Source organism: Montipora foliosa, chromosome 7 (genome assembly GCF_036669935.1).
Source record: "Montipora foliosa isolate CH-2021 chromosome 7, ASM3666993v2, whole genome shotgun sequence".
Lineage (NCBI taxonomy): Eukaryota > Metazoa > Cnidaria > Anthozoa > Scleractinia > Acroporidae > Montipora > Montipora foliosa.
In genome coordinates, this window is record NC_090875.1 from 1,936,849 (window position 1) to 1,956,428 (window position 19,580).

At 42.7% G+C, this 19,580-nt stretch overlaps 15 non-coding genes across 15 annotated transcripts; 10 read left to right on the forward strand and 5 right to left on the reverse strand.

The window, feature by feature from the left end:
* Positions 1-1,189: 1,189 nt before the first annotated feature.
* On the reverse strand, positions 1,190-1,263 carry Trnan-guu (transfer RNA asparagine (anticodon GUU)). Its single transcript has one exon. It is a non-coding gene; the product is annotated as a tRNA-Asn (tRNA).
* A 605-nt stretch (positions 1,264-1,868) lies between these two features.
* Positions 1,869-1,941, forward strand: Trnav-cac (transfer RNA valine (anticodon CAC)). The gene has a single exon. It is a non-coding gene; the product is annotated as a tRNA-Val (tRNA).
* Positions 1,942-2,304: 363 nt separating this feature from the next.
* Positions 2,305-2,376, forward strand: Trnap-ugg (transfer RNA proline (anticodon UGG)). The gene has a single exon. It is a non-coding gene; the product is annotated as a tRNA-Pro (tRNA).
* Positions 2,377-3,632: 1,256 nt separating this feature from the next.
* Trnan-guu (transfer RNA asparagine (anticodon GUU)) lies at positions 3,633-3,706 on the reverse strand. The gene has a single exon. It is a non-coding gene; the product is annotated as a tRNA-Asn (tRNA).
* Positions 3,707-4,311: 605 nt separating this feature from the next.
* On the forward strand, positions 4,312-4,384 carry Trnav-cac (transfer RNA valine (anticodon CAC)). The gene has a single exon. It is a non-coding gene; the product is annotated as a tRNA-Val (tRNA).
* Positions 4,385-4,747: 363 nt separating this feature from the next.
* Positions 4,748-4,819, forward strand: Trnap-ugg (transfer RNA proline (anticodon UGG)). The gene has a single exon. It is a non-coding gene; the product is annotated as a tRNA-Pro (tRNA).
* Positions 4,820-6,076: 1,257 nt separating this feature from the next.
* Positions 6,077-6,150, reverse strand: Trnan-guu (transfer RNA asparagine (anticodon GUU)). The gene has a single exon. It is a non-coding gene; the product is annotated as a tRNA-Asn (tRNA).
* Positions 6,151-6,755: 605 nt separating this feature from the next.
* Trnav-cac (transfer RNA valine (anticodon CAC)) lies at positions 6,756-6,828 on the forward strand. Its single transcript has one exon. It is a non-coding gene; the product is annotated as a tRNA-Val (tRNA).
* Positions 6,829-7,191: 363 nt separating this feature from the next.
* On the forward strand, positions 7,192-7,263 carry Trnap-ugg (transfer RNA proline (anticodon UGG)). Its single transcript has one exon. It is a non-coding gene; the product is annotated as a tRNA-Pro (tRNA).
* Positions 7,264-8,519: 1,256 nt separating this feature from the next.
* Trnan-guu (transfer RNA asparagine (anticodon GUU)) lies at positions 8,520-8,593 on the reverse strand. The gene has a single exon. It is a non-coding gene; the product is annotated as a tRNA-Asn (tRNA).
* A 605-nt stretch (positions 8,594-9,198) lies between these two features.
* Positions 9,199-9,271, forward strand: Trnav-cac (transfer RNA valine (anticodon CAC)). Its single transcript has one exon. It is a non-coding gene; the product is annotated as a tRNA-Val (tRNA).
* A 363-nt stretch (positions 9,272-9,634) lies between these two features.
* Trnap-ugg (transfer RNA proline (anticodon UGG)) lies at positions 9,635-9,706 on the forward strand. Its single transcript has one exon. It is a non-coding gene; the product is annotated as a tRNA-Pro (tRNA).
* A 1,256-nt stretch (positions 9,707-10,962) lies between these two features.
* Trnan-guu (transfer RNA asparagine (anticodon GUU)) lies at positions 10,963-11,036 on the reverse strand. Its single transcript has one exon. It is a non-coding gene; the product is annotated as a tRNA-Asn (tRNA).
* Positions 11,037-11,641: 605 nt separating this feature from the next.
* Trnav-cac (transfer RNA valine (anticodon CAC)) lies at positions 11,642-11,714 on the forward strand. The gene has a single exon. It is a non-coding gene; the product is annotated as a tRNA-Val (tRNA).
* A 363-nt stretch (positions 11,715-12,077) lies between these two features.
* Positions 12,078-12,149, forward strand: Trnap-ugg (transfer RNA proline (anticodon UGG)). Its single transcript has one exon. It is a non-coding gene; the product is annotated as a tRNA-Pro (tRNA).
* Positions 12,150-19,580: the final 7,431 nt, after the last annotated feature.

The following is a 19,580-nucleotide window of genomic DNA, read 5'->3' on the forward strand; positions in this document are numbered from 1 at the left end:
CTCTTCTTTTGCCATTGGAGGTAAACGTATCAAATTTATTCATCAATTGGAAAGCTTGGCCAATTCGTCTCACCCTTGCGCATGATTAGTACATTAAAGCCACAAACGTGTCACACCTATCGTATAAACTCTTGTTCTTAGGCCATCGTAGCTTGATTAAGAAAATAACACAAACAGCGCTGATAAACATTGTATTCCAACGCATTTTCATAAAACTTGACGTTTCGTATGTGTATGTGTATGTGTGTTGACTAGCATACGAAACGTCAAGTTTTATAAAAATGCGTTGGAATACAATGTTTATCACCGCTGTTTGTGTCACACCTAACTTCCCGTTGTTGTTCATGATCCAATTAAGAAACTTGAAGCAAGCATAGGATGGTCACTTTCTGGTCTAGTTGTCTTCTAAACCGTAGAGCTGGATGACATGAAACTCTCGTACTCATAAGATCAAGCGTTCACAAGTGGTCTTGTGACATTTCCATAGCTGGTCGATGGTGTCACTCTTGTGCCTACTCCTTAGCTTTCTTCCAACTTGATGCTCTCTTCAATAATATATCTGATCACAGAAGACGAGGTGTCGAGGCAAAAACAGAGGATGGAAATGAGAAGCTCAAGGCTATCGCGGTGGCTAACATTTAAGTGCAAATCGCATAATTATCACTTACCAAGCATGGTTTCGGGAAACGAGGAATATATAGCGCCCACTTCGTATGCGAGAGGTACCGGGATCAAAACCGAAATCTCCACAGACAGGCTGTTGTATTGTTACCAAGTTTAATCATGTCTTGTCTGCGAGTCTTTTCTTGGAATGAAGAGCAGTTTATCCGCTGTAAACTTCTAAACAAGGTCTCTATTCGTTCAACGATGGGAACTCCTGTTCACCTGGAGAGTGTAAAATCACTGGGACATTCATGGCAAGTGAGAGAAATGGAGCCCCATGGCGGGATGAGCTCCACCTGTTGATTTTTCAGGAAACGTGGATTCCTACATTTTTGTAAAGCTGTTAGTGTTGCCCGGAAACGCCCCTAATCCACTCTACAGATCAATAAAAATCGCTTTCAAGGCAAAGACCTCACACATAGACTCGCTTTGACGAAGGTGACGAAGTGATCTTCCGATTGGCCTATTAGTCATGGCCAACCTTGACTCGTTTGCCTACAACTGGCCTATGCCAATCAAAACTAAGCGTCCCTGGGTGGGCTTGAACCACCAACCTTTCGGTTAACAGCCGAACGCGCTAACCGATTGCGCCACAGAGACAGGTCTGACCGTTTGGTCGACGACAAGATTGCACAAACGTCCACTCAATCTTGACCACGACTCTGCGATGAGCTTTCTAAATTCTTGCGGCCATTTTCAATTTGTCATTTTAAGACATGAAAGTAGCAGTGTTGACAAAAAGAACAACCAGTCCAGAACCTGTTGTTAACGATTCTTTGATTTCCTTCTACTCATGCCTCACTTGCTTCGTTATTTCCAACAGTTGTCGACAAAACAATCAGCCCACAATGTCTTTGAAGAAATTTTTAACGTTCCTTTGACTTTGATCCACTAATGGTAACCGTTGAGAGCATTTATTCTGTGCAACTTAGTTACACTCCAGTATCTTAATGTTCCATTTTGTGACTGCTCTATTCCGCAGTATCTTCGAGTTTCACACACACCAAAGACAAAGAATTCTTAAAAGCAAGCCTGATTTTAAATACGCTCTTCGCAAGGCCTGAATTTCCTCATTCTTAAAAGAAAAGCCTTACATCAGAAGAGTGCACTTGTGAAGTTTGGATTAATTGAGAGCACAGTGATCCTTTTTAATTTCATACTCCTTAACAATGCGCAAATCTTTTACCTTTCATATAGTCGAGCTTGTTTTCGTAGTGTAGTGGTTATCACGTCCGCCTCACACGCGGAAGGTCGCAGGTTCAAGTCCTGCCGAAAACAAAATGCATTTTTAAGGAACCTATACCTGAAGCCAAACGACCATAACTCGAGGTTTCTTATTTGAAGTCTGCTACACCTTGTTTATTCCAGCCCAACTACCTGCAGTCCCGCATCCTCCAAAGTCCATTGATCATCTGTTTTCAAATCGAAGAAAGAAACCCTTCCACTGGTCGTAATGTGGTGTGCTATGTCTGAATTGTCTCATTTGTTAATGACCACGTGACTGAAGTAGCTGTGTTGAGGCAATTCGCGTTTAACGGGTACCGATGGTCAGACCCAGACGGACAGAAGGAAAGTGCATTTTGCAACTCCCGCTCTAGTAATTTGCAACACAGAGGGCGTGACGGCAGCTTTCTCTGCAACGGCCTGTTGGTCTAGTGGCATGATTCTCGCTTTGGGTGCGAGAGGTCCCGGGTTCGACTCCCGGACAGGCCCTTATATACCCAACAATGTTCATAGATCAACAACTTTCGGTCATTATCACGCCCCAACATACGGGACACTCTTCTTTTGCCATTGGAGGTAAACGTATCAAATTTATTCATCAATTGGAAAGCTTGGCCAATTCGTCTCACCCTTGCGCATGATTAGTACATTAAAGCCACAAACGTGTCACACCTATCGTATAAACTCTTGTTCTTAGGCCATCGTAGCTTGATTAAGAAAATAACACAAACAGCGCTGATAAACATTGTATTCCAACGCATTTTCATAAAACTTGACGTTTCGTATGTGTATGTGTATGTGTGTTGACTAGCATACGAAACGTCAAGTTTTATAAAAATGCGTTGGAATACAATGTTTATCACCGCTGTTTGTGTCACACCTAACTTCCCGTTGTTGTTCATGATCCAATTAAGAAACTTGAAGCAAGCATAGGATGGTCACTTTCTGGTCTAGTTGTCTTCTAAACCGTAGAGCTGGATGACATGAAACTCTCGTACTCATAAGATCAAGCGTTCACAAGTGGTCTTGTGACATTTCCATAGCTGGTCGATGGTGTCACTCTTGTGCCTACTCCTTAGCTTTCTTCCAACTTGATGCTCTCTTCAATAATATATCTGATCACAGAAGACGAGGTGTCGAGGCAAAAACAGAGGATGGAAATGAGAAGCTCAAGGCTATCGCGGTGGCTAACATTTAAGTGCAAATCGCATAATTATCACTTACCAAGCATGGTTTCGGGAAACGAGGAATATATAGCGCCCACTTCGTATGCGAGAGGTACCGGGATCAAAACCGAAATCTCCACAGACAGGCTGTTGTATTGTTACCAAGTTTAATCATGTCTTGTCTGCGAGTCTTTTCTTGGAATGAAGAGCAGTTTATCCGCTGTAAACTTCTAAACAAGGTCTCTATTCGTTCAACGATGGGAACTCCTGTTCACCTGGAGAGTGTAAAATCACTGGGACATTCATGGCAAGTGAGAGAAATGGAGCCCCATGGCGGGATGAGCTCCACCTGTTGATTTTTCAGGAAACGTGGATTCCTACATTTTTGTAAAGCTGTTAGTGTTGCCCGGAAACGCCCCTAATCCACTCTACAGATCAATAAAAATCGCTTTCAAGGCAAAGACCTCACACATAGACTCGCTTTGACGAAGGTGACGAAGTGATCTTCCGATTGGCCTATTAGTCATGGCCAACCTTGACTCGTTTGCCTACAACTGGCCTATGCCAATCAAAACTAAGCGTCCCTGGGTGGGCTTGAACCACCAACCTTTCGGTTAACAGCCGAACGCGCTAACCGATTGCGCCACAGAGACAGGTCTGACCGTTTGGTCGACGACAAGATTGGACAAACGTCCACTCAATCTTGACCACGACTCTGCGATGAGCTTTCTAAATTCTTGCGGCCATTTTCAATTTGTCATTTTAAGACATGAAAGTAGCAGTGTTGACAAAAAGAACAACCAGTCCAGAACCTGTTGTTAACGATTCTTTGATTTCCTTCTACTCATGCCTCACTTGCTTCGTTATTTCCAACAGTTGTCGACAAAACAATCAGCCCACAATGTCTTTGAAGAAATTTTTAACGTTCCTTTGACTTTGATCCACTAATGGTAACCGTTGAGAGCATTTATTCTGTGCAACTTAGTTACACTCCAGTATCTTAATGTTCCATTTTGTGACTGCTCTATTCCGCAGTATCTTCGAGTTTCACACACACCAAAGACAAAGAATTTTTAAAAGCAAGCCTGATTTTAAATACGCTCTTCGCAAGGCCTGAATTTCCTCATTCTTAAAAGAAAAGCCTTACATCAGAAGAGTGCACTTGTGAAGTTTGGATTAATTGAGAGCACAGTGATCCTTTTTAATTTCATACTCCTTAACAATGCGCAAATCTTTTACCTTTCATATAGTCGAGCTTGTTTTCGTAGTGTAGTGGTTATCACGTCCGCCTCACACGCGGAAGGTCGCAGGTTCAAGTCCTGCCGAAAACAAAATGCATTTTTAAGGAACCTATACCTGAAGCCAAACGACCATAACTCGAGGTTTCTTATTTGAAGTCTGCTACACCTTGTTTATTCCAGCCCAACTACCTGCAGTCCCGCATCCTCCAAAGTCCATTGATCATCTGTTTTCAAATCGAAGAAAGAAACCCTTCCACTGGTCGTAATGTGGTGTGCTATGTCTGAATTGTCTCATTTGTTAATGACCACGTGACTGAAGTAGCTGTGTTGAGGCAATTCGCGTTTAACGGGTACCGATGGTCAGACCCAGACGGACAGAAGGAAAGTGCATTTTGCAACTCCCGCTCTAGTAATTTGCAACACAGAGGGCGTGACGGCAGCTTTCTCTGCAACGGCCTGTTGGTCTAGTGGCATGATTCTCGCTTTGGGTGCGAGAGGTCCCGGGTTCGACTCCCGGACAGGCCCTTATATACCCAACAATGTTCATAGATCAACAACTTTCGGTCATTATCACGCCCCAACATACGGGACACTCTTCTTTTGCCATTGGAGGTAAACGTATCAAATTTATTCATCAATTGGAAAGCTTGGCCAATTCGTCTCACCCTTGCGCATGATTAGTACATTAAAGCCACAAACGTGTCACACCTATCGTATAAACTCTTGTTCTTAGGCCATCGTAGCTTGATTAAGAAAATAACACAAACAGCGCTGATAAACATTGTATTCCAACGCATTTTCATAAAACTTGACGTTTCGTATGTGTATGTGTATGTGTGTTGACTAGCATACGAAACGTCAAGTTTTATAAAAATGCGTTGGAATACAATGTTTATCACCGCTGTTTGTGTGTCACACCTAACCTCCCGTTGTTGTTCATGATCCAATTAAGAAACTTGAAGCAAGCATAGGATGGTCACTTTCTGGTCTAGTTGTCTTCTAAACCGTAGAGCTGGATGACATGAAACTCTCGTACTCATAAGATCAAGCGTTCACAAGTGGTCTTGTGACATTTCCATAGCTGGTCGATGGTGTCACTCTTGTGCCTACTCCTTAGCTTTCTTCCAACTTGATGCTCTCTTCAATAATATATCTGATCACAGAAGACGAGGTGTCGAGGCAAAAACAGAGGATGGAAATGAGAAGCTCAAGGCTATCGCGGTGGCTAACATTTAAGTGCAAATCGCATAATTATCACTTACCAGCATGGTTTCGGGAAACGAGGAATATATAGCGCCCACTTCGTATGCGAGAGGTACCGGGATCAAAACCGAAATCTCCACAGACAGGCTGTTGTATTGTTACCAAGTTTCATCATGTCTTGTCTGCGAGTCTTTTCTTGGAATGAAGAGCAGTTTATCCGCTGTAAACTTCTAAACAAGGTCTCTATTCGTTCAACGATGGGAACTCCTGTTCACCTGGAGAGTGTAAAATCACTGGGACATTCATGGCAAGTGAGAGAAATGGAGCCCCATGGCGGGATGAGCTCCACCTGTTGATTTTTCAGGAAACGTGGATTCCTACATTTTTGTAAAGCTGTTAGTGTTGCCCGGAAACGCCCCTAATCCACTCTACAGATCAATAAAAATCGCTTTCAAGGCAAAGACCTCACACATAGACTCGCTTTGACGAAGGTGACGAAGTGATCTTCCGATTGGCCTATTAGTCATGGCCAACCTTGACTCGTTTGCCTACAACTGGCCTATGCCAATCAAAACTAAGCGTCCCTGGGTGGGCTTGAACCACCAACCTTTCGGTTAACAGCCGAACGCGCTAACCGATTGCGCCACAGAGACAGGTCTGACCGTTTGGTCGACGACAAGATTGGACAAACGTCCACTCAATCTTGACCACGACTCTGCGATGAGCTTTCTAAATTCTTGCGGCCATTTTCAATTTGTCATTTTAAGACATGAAAGTAGCAGTGTTGACAAAAAGAACAACCAGTCCAGAACCTGTTGTTAACGATTCTTTGATTTCCTTCTACTCATGCCTCACTTGCTTCGTTATTTCCAACAGTTGTTGACAAAACAATCAGCCCACAATGTCTTTGAAGAAATTTTTAACGTTCCTTTGACTTTGATCCACTAATGGTAACCGTTGAGAGCATTTATTCTGTGCAACTTAGTTACACTCCAGTATCTTAATGTTTTATTTTGTGACTGCTCTATTCCGCAGTATCTTCGAGTTTCACGCACACCAAAGACAAAGAATTTTTAAAAGCAAGCCTGATTTTAAATACGCTCTTCGCAAGGCCTGAATTTCCTCATTCTTAAAAGAAAAGCCTTACATCAGAAGAGTGCACTTGTGAAGTTTGGATTAATTGAGAGCACAGTGATCCTTTTTAATTTCATACTCCTTAACAATGCGCAAATCTTTTACCTTTCATATAGTCGAGCTTGTTTTCGTAGTGTAGTGGTTATCACGTCCGCCTCACACGCGGATTGTCGCATGTTCAAGTCCTGCCGAAAACAAAATGAATTTTTAAGGAACCTATACCTGAAGCCAAACGACCATAACTCGAGGTTTCTTATTTGAAGTCTCCTACACCTTGTTTATTCCAGCCCAACTACCTGCAGTCCCGCATCCTCCAAAGTCCATTGATCATCTGTTTTCAAATCGAAGAAAGAAACCCTTCCACTGGTCGTAATGTGGTGTGCTATGTCTGAATTGTCTCATTTGTTAATGACCACGTGACTGAAGTAGCTGTGTTGAGGCAATTCGCGTTTAACGGGTACCGATGGTCAGACCCAGACGGACAGAAGGAAAGTGCATTTTGCAACTCCCGCTCTAGTAATTTGCAACACAGAGGGCGTGACGGCAGCTTTCTCTGCAACGGCCTGTTGGTCTAGTGGCATGATTCTCGCTTTGGGTGCGAGAGGTCCCGGGTTCGACTCCCGGACAGGCCCTTATATACCCAACAATGTTCATAGATCAACAACTTTCGGTCATTATCACGCCCCAACATACGGGACACTCTTCTTTTGCCATTGGAGGTAAACGTATCAAATTTATTCATCAATTGGAAAGCTTGGCCAATTCGTCTCACCCTTGCGCATGATTAGTACATTAAAGCCACAAACGTGTCACACCTATCGTATAAACTCTTGTTCTTAGGCCATCGTAGCTTGATTAAGAAAATAACACAAACAGCGCTGATAAACATTGTATTGCAACGCATTTTCATAAAACTTGACGTTTCGTATGTGTATGTGTATGTGTGTTGACTAGCATACGAAACGTCAAGTTTTATAAAAATGCGTTGGAATACAATGTTTATCACCGCTGTTTGTGTCACACCTAACTTCCCGTTGTTGTTCATGATCCAATTAAGAAACTTGAAGCAAGCATAGGATGGTCACTTTCTGGTCGAGTTGTCTTCTAAACCGTAGAGCTGGATGACATGAAACTCTCGTACTCATAAGATCAAGCGTTCACAAGTGGTCTTGTGACATTTCCATAGCTGGTCGATGGTGTCACTCTTGTGCCTACTCCTTAGCTTTCTTCCAACTTGATGCTCTCTTCAATAATATATCTGATCACAGAAGACGAGGTGTCGAGGCAAAAACAGAGGATGGAAATGAGAAGCTCAAGGCTATCGCGGTGGCTAACATTTAAGTGCAAATCGCATAATTATCACTTACCCAGCATGGTTTCGGGAAACGAGGAATATATAGCGCCCACTTCGTATGCGAGAGGTACCGGGATCAAAACCGAAATCTCCACAGACAGGCTGTTGGATTGTTACCAAGTTTCATCATGTCTTGTCTGCGAGTCTTTTCTTGGAATGAAGAGCAGTTTATCCGCTGTAAACTTCTAAACAAGGTCTCTATTCGTTCAACGATGGGAACTCCTGTTCACCTGGAGAGTGTAAAATCACTGGGACATTCATGGCAAGTGAGAGAAATGGAGCCCCATGGCGGGATGAGCTCCACCTGTTGATTTTTCAGGAAACGTGGATTCCTACATTTTTGTAAAGCTGTTAGTGTTGCCCGGAAACGCCCCTAATCCACTCTACAGATCAATAAAAATCGCTTTCAAGGCAAAGACCTCACACATAGACTCGCTTTGACGAAGGTGACGAAGTGATCTTCCGATTGGCCTATTAGTCATGGCCAACCTTGACTCGTTTGCCTACAACTGGCCTATGCCAATCAAAACTAAGCGTCCCTGGGTGGGCTTGAACCACCAACCTTTCGGTTAACAGCCGAACGCGCTAACCGATTGCGCCACAGAGACAGGTCTGACCGTTTGGTCGACGACAAGATTGGACAAACGTCCACTCAATCTTGACCACGACTCTGCGATGAGCTTTCTAAATTCTTGCGGCCATTTTCAATTTGTCATTTTAAGACATGAAAGTAGCAGTGTTGACAAAAAGAACAACCAGTCCAGAACCTGTTGTTAACGATTCTTTGATTTCCTTCTACTCATGCCTCACTTGCTTCGTTATTTCCAACAGTTGTTGACAAAACAATCAGCCCACAATGTCTTTGAAGAAATTTTTAACGTTCCTTTGACTTTGATCCACTAATGGTAACCGTTGAGAGCATTTATTCTGTGCAACTTAGTTACACTCCAGTATCTTAATGTTTTATTTTGTGACTGCTCTATTCCGCAGTATCTTCGAGTTTCACGCACACCAAAGACAAAGAATTTTTAAAAGCAAGCCTGATTTTAAATACGCTCTTCGCAAGGCCTGAATTTCCTCATTCTTAAAAGAAAAGCCTTACATCAGAAGAGTGCACTTGTGAAGTTTGGATTAATTGAGAGCACAGTGATCCTTTTTAATTTCATACTCCTTAACAATGCGCAAATCTTTTACCTTTCATATAGTCGAGCTTGTTTTCGTAGTGTAGTGGTTATCACGTCCGCCTCACACGCGGATTGTCGCATGTTCAAGTCCTGCCGAAAACAAAATGAATTTTTAAGGAACCTATACCTGAAGCCAAACGACCATAACTCGAGGTTTCTTATTTGAAGTCTCCTACACCTTGTTTATTCCAGCCCAACTACCTGCAGTCCCGCATCCTCCAAAGTCCATTGATCATCTGTTTTCAAATCGAAGAAAGAAACCCTTCCACTGGTCGTAATGTGGTGTGCTATGTCTGAATTGTCTCATTTGTTAATGACCACGTGACTGAAGTAGCTGTGTTGAGGCAATTCGCGTTTAACGGGTACCGATGGTCAGACCCAGACGGACAGAAGGAAAGTGCATTTTGCAACTCCCGCTCTAGTAATTTGCAACACAGAGGGCGTGACGGCAGCTTTCTCTGCAACGGCCTGTTGGTCTAGTGGCATGATTCTCGCTTTGGGTGCGAGAGGTCCCGGGTTCGACTCCCGGACAGGCCCTTATATACCCAACAATGTTCATAGATCAACAACTTTCGGTCATTATCACGCCCCAACATACGGGACACTCTTCTTTTGCCATTGGAGGTAAACGTATCAAATTTATTCATCAATTGGAAAGCTTGGCCAATTCGTCTCACCCTTGCGCATGATTAGTACATTAAAGCCACAAACGTGTCACACCTATCGTATAAACTCTTGTTCTTAGGCCATCGTAGCTTGATTAAGAAAATAACACAAACAGCGCTGATAAACATTGTATTCCAACGCATTTTCATAAAACTTGACGTTTCGTATGTGTATGTGTATGTGTGTTGACTAGCATACGAAACGTCAAGTTTTATAAAAATGCGTTGGAATACAATGTTTATCACCGCTGTTTGTGTCACACCTAACTTCCCGTTGTTGTTCATGATCCAATTAAGAAACTTGAAGCAAGCATAGGATGGTCACTTTCTGGTCGAGTTGTCTTCTAAACCGTAGAGCTGGATGACATGAAACTCTCGTACTCATAAGATCAAGCGTTCACAAGTGGTCTTGTGACATTTCCATAGCTGGTCGATGGTGTCACTCTTGTGCCTACTCCTTAGCTTTCTTCCAACTTGATGCTCTCTTCAATAATATATCTGATCACAGAAGACGAGGTGTCGAGGCAAAAACAGAGGATGGAAATGAGAAGCTCAAGGCTATCGCGGTGGCTAACATTTAAGTGCAAATCGCATAATTATCACTTACCCAGCATGGTTTCGGGAAACGAGGAATATATAGCGCCCACTTCGTATGCGAGAGGTACCGGGATCAAAACCGAAATCTCCACAGACAGGCTGTTGTATTGTTACCAAGTTTCATCATGTCTTGTCTGCGAGTCTTTTCTTGGAATGAAGAGCAGTTTATCCGCTGTAAACTTCTAAACAAGGTCTCTATTCGTTCAACGATGGGAACTCCTGTTCACCTGGAGAGTGTAAAATCACTGGGACATTCATGGCAAGTGAGAGAAATGGAGCCCCATGGCGGGATGAGCTCCACCTGTTGATTTTTCAGGAAACGTGGATTCCTACATTTTTGTAAAGCTGTTAGTGTTGCCCGGAAACGCCCCTAATCCACTCTACAGATCAATAAAAATCGCTTTCAAGGCAAAGACCTCACACATAGACTCGCTTTGACGAAGGTGACGAAGTGATCTTCCGATTGGCCTATTAGTCATGGCCAACCTTGACTCGTTTGCCTACAACTGGCCTATGCCAATCAAAACTAAGCGTCCCTGGGTGGGCTTGAACCACCAACCTTTCGGTTAACAGCCGAACGCGCTAACCGATTGCGCCACAGAGACAGGTCTGACCGTTTGGTCGACGACAAGATTGGACAAACGTCCACTCAATCTTGACCACGACTCTGCGATGAGCTTTCTAAATTCTTGCGGCCATTTTCAATTTGTCATTTTAAGACATGAAAGTAGCAGTGTTGACAAAAAGAACAACCAGTCCAGAACCTGTTGTTAACGATTCTTTGATTTCCTTCTACTCATGCCTCACTTGCTTCGTTATTTCCAACAGTTGTTGACAAAACAATCAGCCCACAATGTCTTTGAAGAAATTTTTAACGTTCCTTTGACTTTGATCCACTAATGGTAACCGTTGAGAGCATTTATTCTGTGCAACTTAGTTACACTCCAGTATCTTAATGTTCCATTTTGTGACTGCTCTATTCCGCAGTATCTTCGAGTTTCACGCACACCAAAGACAAAGAATTTTTAAAAGCAAGCCTGATTTTAAATACGCTCTTCGCAAGGCCTGAATTTCCTCATTCTTAAAAGAAAAGCCTTACATCAGAAGAGTGCACTTGTGAAGTTTGGATTAATTGAGAGCACAGTGATCCTTTTTAATTTCATACTCCTTAACAATGCGCAAATCTTTTACCTTTCATATAGTCGAGCTTGTTTTCGTAGTGTAGTGGTTATCACGTCCGCCTCACACGCGGAAGGTCGCAGGTTCAAGTCCTGCCGAAAACAAAATGCATTTTTAAGGAACCTATACCTGAAGCCAAACGACCATAACTCGAGGTTTCTTATTTGAAGTCTGATACACCTTGTTTATTCCAGCCCAACTACCTGCAGTCCCGCATCCTCCAAAGTCCATTGATCATCTGTTTTCAAATCGAAGAAAGAAACCCTTCCACTGGTCGTAATGTGGTGTGCTATGTCTGAATTGTCTCATTTGTTAATGACCACGTGACTGAAGTAGCTGTGTTGAGGCAATTCGCGTTTAACGGGTACCGATGGTCAGACCCAGACGGACAGAAGGAAAGTGCATTTTGCAACTCCCGCTCTAGTAATTTGCAACACAGAGGGCGTGACGGCAGCTTTCTCTGCAACGGCCTGTTGGTCTAGTGGCATGATTCTCGCTTTGGGTGCGAGAGGTCCCGGGTTCGACTCCCGGACAGGCCCTTATATACCCAACAATGTTCATAGATCAACAACTTTCGGTCATTATCACACCCCAACATACGGGACACTCTTCTTTTGCCATTGGAGGTAAACGTATCAAATTTATTCATCAATTGGAAAGCTTGGCCAATTCGTCTCACCCTTGCGCATGATTAGTACATTAAAGCCACAAACGTGTCACACCTATCGTATAAACTCTTGTTCTTAGGCCATCGTAGCTTGATTAAGAAAATAACACAAACAGCGCTGATAAACATTGTATTGCAACGCATTTTCATAAAACTTGACGTTTCGTATGTGTATGTGTATGTGTGTTGACTAGCATACGAAACGTCAAGTTTTATAAAAATGCGTTGGAATACAATGTTTATCACCGCTGTTTGTGTCACACCTAACTTCCCGTTGTTGTTCATGATCCAATTAAGAAACTTGAAGCAAGCATAGGATGGTCACTTTCTGGTCGAGTTGTCTTCTAAACCGTAGAGCTGGATGACATGAAACTCTCGTACTCATAAGATCAAGCGTTCACAAGTGGTCTTGTGACATTTCCATAGCTGGTCGATGGTGTCACTCTTGTGCCTACTCCTTAGCTTTCTTCCAACTTGATGCTCTCTTCAATAATATATCTGATCACAGAAGACGAGGTGTCGAGGCAAAAACAGAGGATGGAAATGAGAAGCTCAAGGCTATCGCGGTGGCTAACATTTAAGTGCAAATCGCATAATTATCACTTACCCAGCATGGTTTCGGGAAACGAGGAATATATAGCGCCCACTTCGTATGCGAGAGGTACCGGGATCAAAACCGAAATCTCCACAGACAGGCTGTTGTATTGTTACCAAGTTTCATCATGTCTTGTCTGCGAGTCTTTTCTTGGAATGAAGAGCAGTTTATCCGCTGTAAACTTCTAAACAAGGTCTCTATTCGTTCAACGATGGGAACTCCTGTTCACCTGGAGAGTGTAAAATCACTGGGACATTCATGGCAAGTGAGAGAAATGGAGCCCCATGGCGGGATGAGCTCCACCTGTTGATTTTTCAGGAAACGTGGATTCCTCCATTTTTGTAAAGCTGTTAGTGTTGTCCCGAAAAACGCCCCTAATCCACTCTACAGATCAATAAAAATCGCTTTCAAGACAAAGACCTCACACATAGACTCGCTTTGACGAAGGTGACGAAGTGATCTTCCGATTGGTCCTGTAGTCATGGCCAAGCTTGACTTGTTTGCCTACAGCGGGCCTATGCCAATCAAAACTAAGCGTCCCTGGGTGGGCTTGAACCACCAACCTTTCGGTTGTATAAACGTAACCTTTCCTTTTACATGTACATGTTCATTGCCGTGACTTTAACATCTTCAGTTCCCACGGCTGCTCCCGTCTGACCTTGTAGCTCAGTCGGTAGAGCGGCGGAGATCTAACTCGAAGGTCGTGGGTTCAATTTCCACCCTGGTCAGAGTTTTTCTCTGTCCTTGTGTGGGCCCATTTGCATCAGTAGGGGTAACGCTGACCTGGATCATATGGGATAGAAATCTAGCACTTCACCTTACACTCTATTCAGTTAACTCTGTTTAAAATATAAGTGCTACACGGCCAACGTTTGTATAATTGTAACCTTTCCATGTAATTTGGCATAGTGCAGAGTACGCAAGATTCAGGTTAGAAATTTGTGTGCTTTTCTAGAAATAGTCTAATGTCAACAACGACGTAAAAGCAATCAGTTGTGTCTCTATCCTTACGCGATTTTTTTAAACGTATTTTTGCCTTTATTTCTTTCGCAGGTGTGTCATCGGATTCTACTGAAACAAACAAACGCCCCAGATGAGTACTCTGCATATTTTGTTGTTGTTGTTGGGGTTATTATCATGTTTATCGGCAAAACACATAAAACTCAAGAACAAAAGGTTATCGGCGTTTGTGTGCAAAGGTGAGGAATCCCAAAAATAACAAACATTTTGGCCAAACAGAATATAACCGGGGTGGATCTAGGGGGTCCAGGGGCATGCTTAACTGGGAATTTTTTTGGATCTTAACTCTCTAAAGTCCCCTTTCCCGTTTCCCGGACCGATTTCCGTAAAACGGTAGAAACCGGTATGGATCCGCCCCTGTATAAAGCTTTGATCTTACTTTCTTTCAAAACAAACACGAGGTTTCAACTTATTTCGCCCCACTTTTCTTAAATTCTATCTAGGGTTATAAGCTTGTCAATTACAGGTTTTAAAAGATAAAACAGTTTACATCGAGCTAGAACTATAACAGGCGCCCCAAACTCAGTGCCTACAAAAATATAAGGATTTGAATGGGAATCCCGATAAAAGGCTTAAGAAGATAATTATATGAAAAAATTTTCAGTTAAAAACCCTAACCTTATTGCCATTGTGGGTAGCTTCCTTCTTGTGTGGATAATTTCCAGATCCGACGCGATTTTGAGCCATTTTTCAATTTCTCGGTTGTTATTAGTATAATAAAACGCTAAGGCAGAAGCCACCAATTTGAGTCAAATACTCCAGGATAAAATGTGCCCACGGTCACAATTCAACATCAGAATCAGTTGACAAAGATTTAACTTTTATCCCAACCCACCGTCAACGCAATAGCAGTCCTGCGAGCGACCTCAGGCAGTAAAATTGCATTCAATCAGGCAAATAACCACACAAGAATATTGCAAGAAAACAGCTTTCGAAAGAGGTACTTTATCAACAAAGTGGCCACTGTTTCGACCGTTTCGACCACGGCTTCGACAGCAGCAAGATCTGTTGCTGTGTGCTGCTCACTAGTATTTACCGAAAAAAAAAAACACCAGTACTGTTAAGAGTACTAAGCGCGTGGGCTTGAAAAAACGTCCACCTTTATACCTAATTCCGATGCTAGGAAAAGAAAACTCAATTGCAGTTATAGATCTTCAAAGGTGTAATGCGCCCGTGGGAAGAATGACAGACTAGTTACTTAGCAACGGACGAAATGACAACTGAAAATCAGAGGCCATGGTACGTTGCGAACTTTTGAGGTCCCTAGTTCTTAGTTACTAGCTCAATGGGTGGACCGTCCCACTAGTTTTGCTGAGGTTCTAGGTTGAACACCTGTCCAGGACTTTGATTTTCAGTTGTCCTTTCGCCTATTGTCGAGCAACTATCGATGGTAATGAATTTATCTAGCACATTTCCTATTTGCATATTTAAATGCGCTTTACAAACAAACCATCTATGGGTGAGATCGGACATTAGCATACAACAGGCACAGGTGGCAGCCGCTATCAGTCCATCAGCGATCTCACCAAACCTATGAATGAATGAAATGAGGCCTGACCACAGCACTGAGAACACCATTCCCTACTCTTCACGAACAGCGTCTGGGCTCTTTAACGTCTCCCAGAATTAACCAACAAGTGTTGTGAGATGGGGTCTACTAATTTTCGTCCTGGTCCGAGAAGGCTAGAAAGTCTAACCATTGCCAGATGTTATCACAAACGCAGCACTGTCTTCTCAGTTATTTACAGACTCTGAGTGTTGGTCCGACCGGAATTGAACCCTTGACCTCCTGGCCCCAGTTTTTCAAACGCAAAAAAAGAACATGCCAATATCCAGCCATCTTGACAGAACAAGCTTGGTCAATAAAGGCTTTATTGTATGGTATAAAAGATCAAAAAAGGATTATATCTTGCAGGAGCAAGTGAGAAATTCCGAGCGGGCAGTATAGCTCCATCTTGCCCGCTCGGGTAGCCAATCACAGCGCGGGATTCGGTTCATCTTGCTCGCTCACGTAGCCTGCGAACGCAGGCGTATTTCCGGCGGTCGTTTCTCTCCCCCAAAAAAGCTAGTTATATAATAAGAATATATTATGAGTTCCGTGTCACATTGAGTGGTTATTTTAAAGACGACACTTTATTGGTCAGTTGGTATGAAAGTGGACCGTGCGGTCATGTTAACAACAGATAATATAGCCCATGAGGCGAAGCCGAAAGGGCTATTGACCCGTGGCCCTTGAGGGCGAAGGGTCTAATTGTTTTAGTATCACCCAACTAGTCGGACAGAAAAGGCAAAAATAAAGTTAGCACATGCAAGTTTCAAAAAAAAGTTATTTGGGAATAAAACGAAAGAAAGCGTCACGCTTTTCTCTAATCGAGGACTACTAATAATAGTCCTATAGTAGCGTAGCCAATCACGGAACCCTGGTCCCACCTCAACACTCACAAACTCAAGACATTCTCAGCTTTTGGATCCACCACCTACACAGTCCCGTTGCTCAAATCTGTTTAACACAACCAAAAGAATCCAGCTGAAGCTCACGCGCGATAACCACCACCTTCTCAATTACACATTCTTCAAAGAAAACAACTATATTCCACCGTCACTCTACCCAAGGAAACTTCCACTACACTCCAACAACCAGTTCAACCGCAAATGGAAACACATTTCTCATCAAGCTGCTCACAAACATCTGAAACTTCTCATCAAAGAATGCAAAAATAAGATAAACACCTTAAATATGAAACTAACTAATCATATGGAACTTCTTCGAAACTCTTACTCCTCAGAACTTTTTCCATTATACGCCTCTACTGAACTCGATGGCCTTATCGCTCGAGTCTCTGCTCAAGAAAAGACGCACTAAGAAAACTACACCCGTCCGCCACTTCATTCAACACCGAGCCAACTACAATGTTATACCTCCACAAGATACTGCTTCTAACCACACTACATCTAATGTTACGGTTAACCTTTCCACCATACCTAATGTCCTCACTCAACACAATCTTACAGATAACAACACAACTCCTATTAACATAACTACTAAGAGCAACTACACTTCATCTCACATTACCAGTCACGCATCCATGTCTAATACTCTCGTCCGCACTCGCAAACGCTCTCGCCGCAAAAGCAAGCCTGCTAAGCTGCGACTTGATTACTCGTCTGGATTTTTTAATCCACAGATTTCTAACAGGAGACCCAAGACGACGATGCCAAGCTTGAAGAAACTCACCAATGAGCTACGCCAGGAAATCGTAAGTTATCTTTTTCCTTTTCCCACACTTAGCAGTAACTTAGCTTTCCGTTTAGCCACTCTCATTTTCGCCAAAACTAGGTTTTGTAGTCACATCAACTTCATCGGCCGTTGCCTCAATTCTAAAGTCATTCCTAAAGGTTTTTGCTCAAACTTTCATGCGTCTACATTCTCTCACTCAAATCAGTATCTTCACCAAATTCGATGTGCGCAAATTTCTTTTTCACGTAATATTATGAGGATCACAATTAGAGCTATGTGCCAAAAACGAATCGCACTTGATAAACAAATTCTTCATTGCCGCTCCGAACTTTCCAAAATCTGTCCAGCAATTTTAGTACAATCGATTCGCGCTAAAATCCGACAACTTAATTCTGGACTGTTTGACCATTTACACCAAACCAAGACTCTTAAACTTCAACAATTAATAGGTCCGCCAATTACCGACGACACTACATTGCATAGCCATAATACCGTAATTACAATTCCAGAAAATCTTCCGCTTACTGACTCAGAGAAATCTGTTTTCAGTAAGGGCCTAAATTTTGTCCCTATTACCAAACGCACCAACGAATTTTCTATTAAGCAAGATGTTGAAAACTTCCTTCGCCGCGTTCAGTTAAAAGCCTTTTTTCACGACAAAGAGGATGATTCGGACACTCCTAATAAAGATATTTTTGAAACACTTCTAGTTCGCAAATCCAAATGGACTCCCTCAGAGGGACAATTTGCCTCTTTAGATTTTTTTACCAAAAAATGCCGTCACGACATTCACAAACTTAAATTCAATCGCAACACTAAATTTTCCAACCTTTCCTCGGAAGAGTGGGCGGCGCTTAAAAATCTTAGTATACGCAACGACATAGTTGTCAAATCGGCCGACAAAGGCGGCGCGGTAGTTGTTTGGCGGTCCGACCTTTACCAAAAAGAAGCTTTGCGGCAACTTTCGGATACCTCGTTTTATGCCAAAATCCCTAAAGATCTCACTTCCAACAATCAAAAACTTGTCAAAGACACCATTCAAAATCTTATAGTTAATCAAGAATTACCGGACACTGCCACTAATCTCATCATCAACACCCCTAGAACTTCGTGCATTTACTTCTTGCCTAAAATTCACAAACCCAACAACCCAGGTCGACCTATCGTTTCTGCCTGTAGTTGCCCCACCGAACTCATTTCTAGCTACTTAGACAGGATTATGACGCCTATCGTCAAATCTTTGCCATCATACATTAAAGACAGTACACACGCACTACAAATTTTCCGCGATTTCAATTTCTCCGGCCAAGACAAACTTATTTTCACCATGGACATTACATCTCTATACACAGTCATTCCTAACAGCGAAGGTCTTCAAGCACTTAAACACTTTTTCGATCAACGCACTGTCAAAGAACCTAGCTCGGAAACGCTCCTCCGCCTTGCCGAACTAGTTTTAACGCTTAACTGTTTTTCATTCGCCGGCAACTATTACAAACAAATTAATGGTGTAGCGATGGGCACAAGAATGGGACCTAGCTATGCCAATCTTTTTGTAGGATATGTTGAACACCAATTTTTTAATCAGTACAACGGCCCCAAACCTGAACTCTACGGCCGCTACATCGACGACTGCATCGGCGCTATTTCATCCAGCAGAGAAGAACTCGATCAATTTATAACCTCCATCAACTCTTTTCATCCGGCTCTTAAATATACCTGGGAAATTTCGGAAACTTCATTGGCTTTCCTAGATATCAAAGTTTCTATTAGAGGCAACGTGCTATGTACTAGTGTGCACTACAAACCTACTGATTCACACAGTTATTTGTTGTATTCATCGTCACATCCATCACATGTCAAGAACTCCATTCCTTATTCTCAATTTCTTAGACTTCGACGTCTATGTAGTGATGACTCCGATTTTTCCAGCAAATCAGAGGAGATGTGCCAGTTCTTCGAAAAACGTGGCTATCCTGTCTCTGTGGTCAAAGCGGGCCATCATCGCGCCCAACAATTTGATCGACAGTCGTCACTACAAACGTCACCGAAAGATAAGAATGACAGAATTCCATTCACCCTCACTTTCCATCCTCATAATCACGCAGTCAAAAGCATCATTCTTAGTAATTTTAAATTACTCCAAAATGATCCCGAGACTGGTAGAATCTTTTCGCAACCTCCACTTATTTCATTCAAACGCGACAAAAACGTAGGCAACTTTTTAGTTAGAAGCGCGCTCAAAACCAACGAGCAACCCGGCACTTTCAAATGCGCGCGCTCACGATGCAAAACTTGTCTTTTCATCGTTAACACTAGCAAGATATCGGGACCTAAGCGATCTGTTAAGATCACCGATCGTTTCACATGTACCTCCGCAAATGTCATTTATTGCATAACCTGTACGTTATGCAGTAAATTATACATTGGTGAGACAGGTAGACGACTAG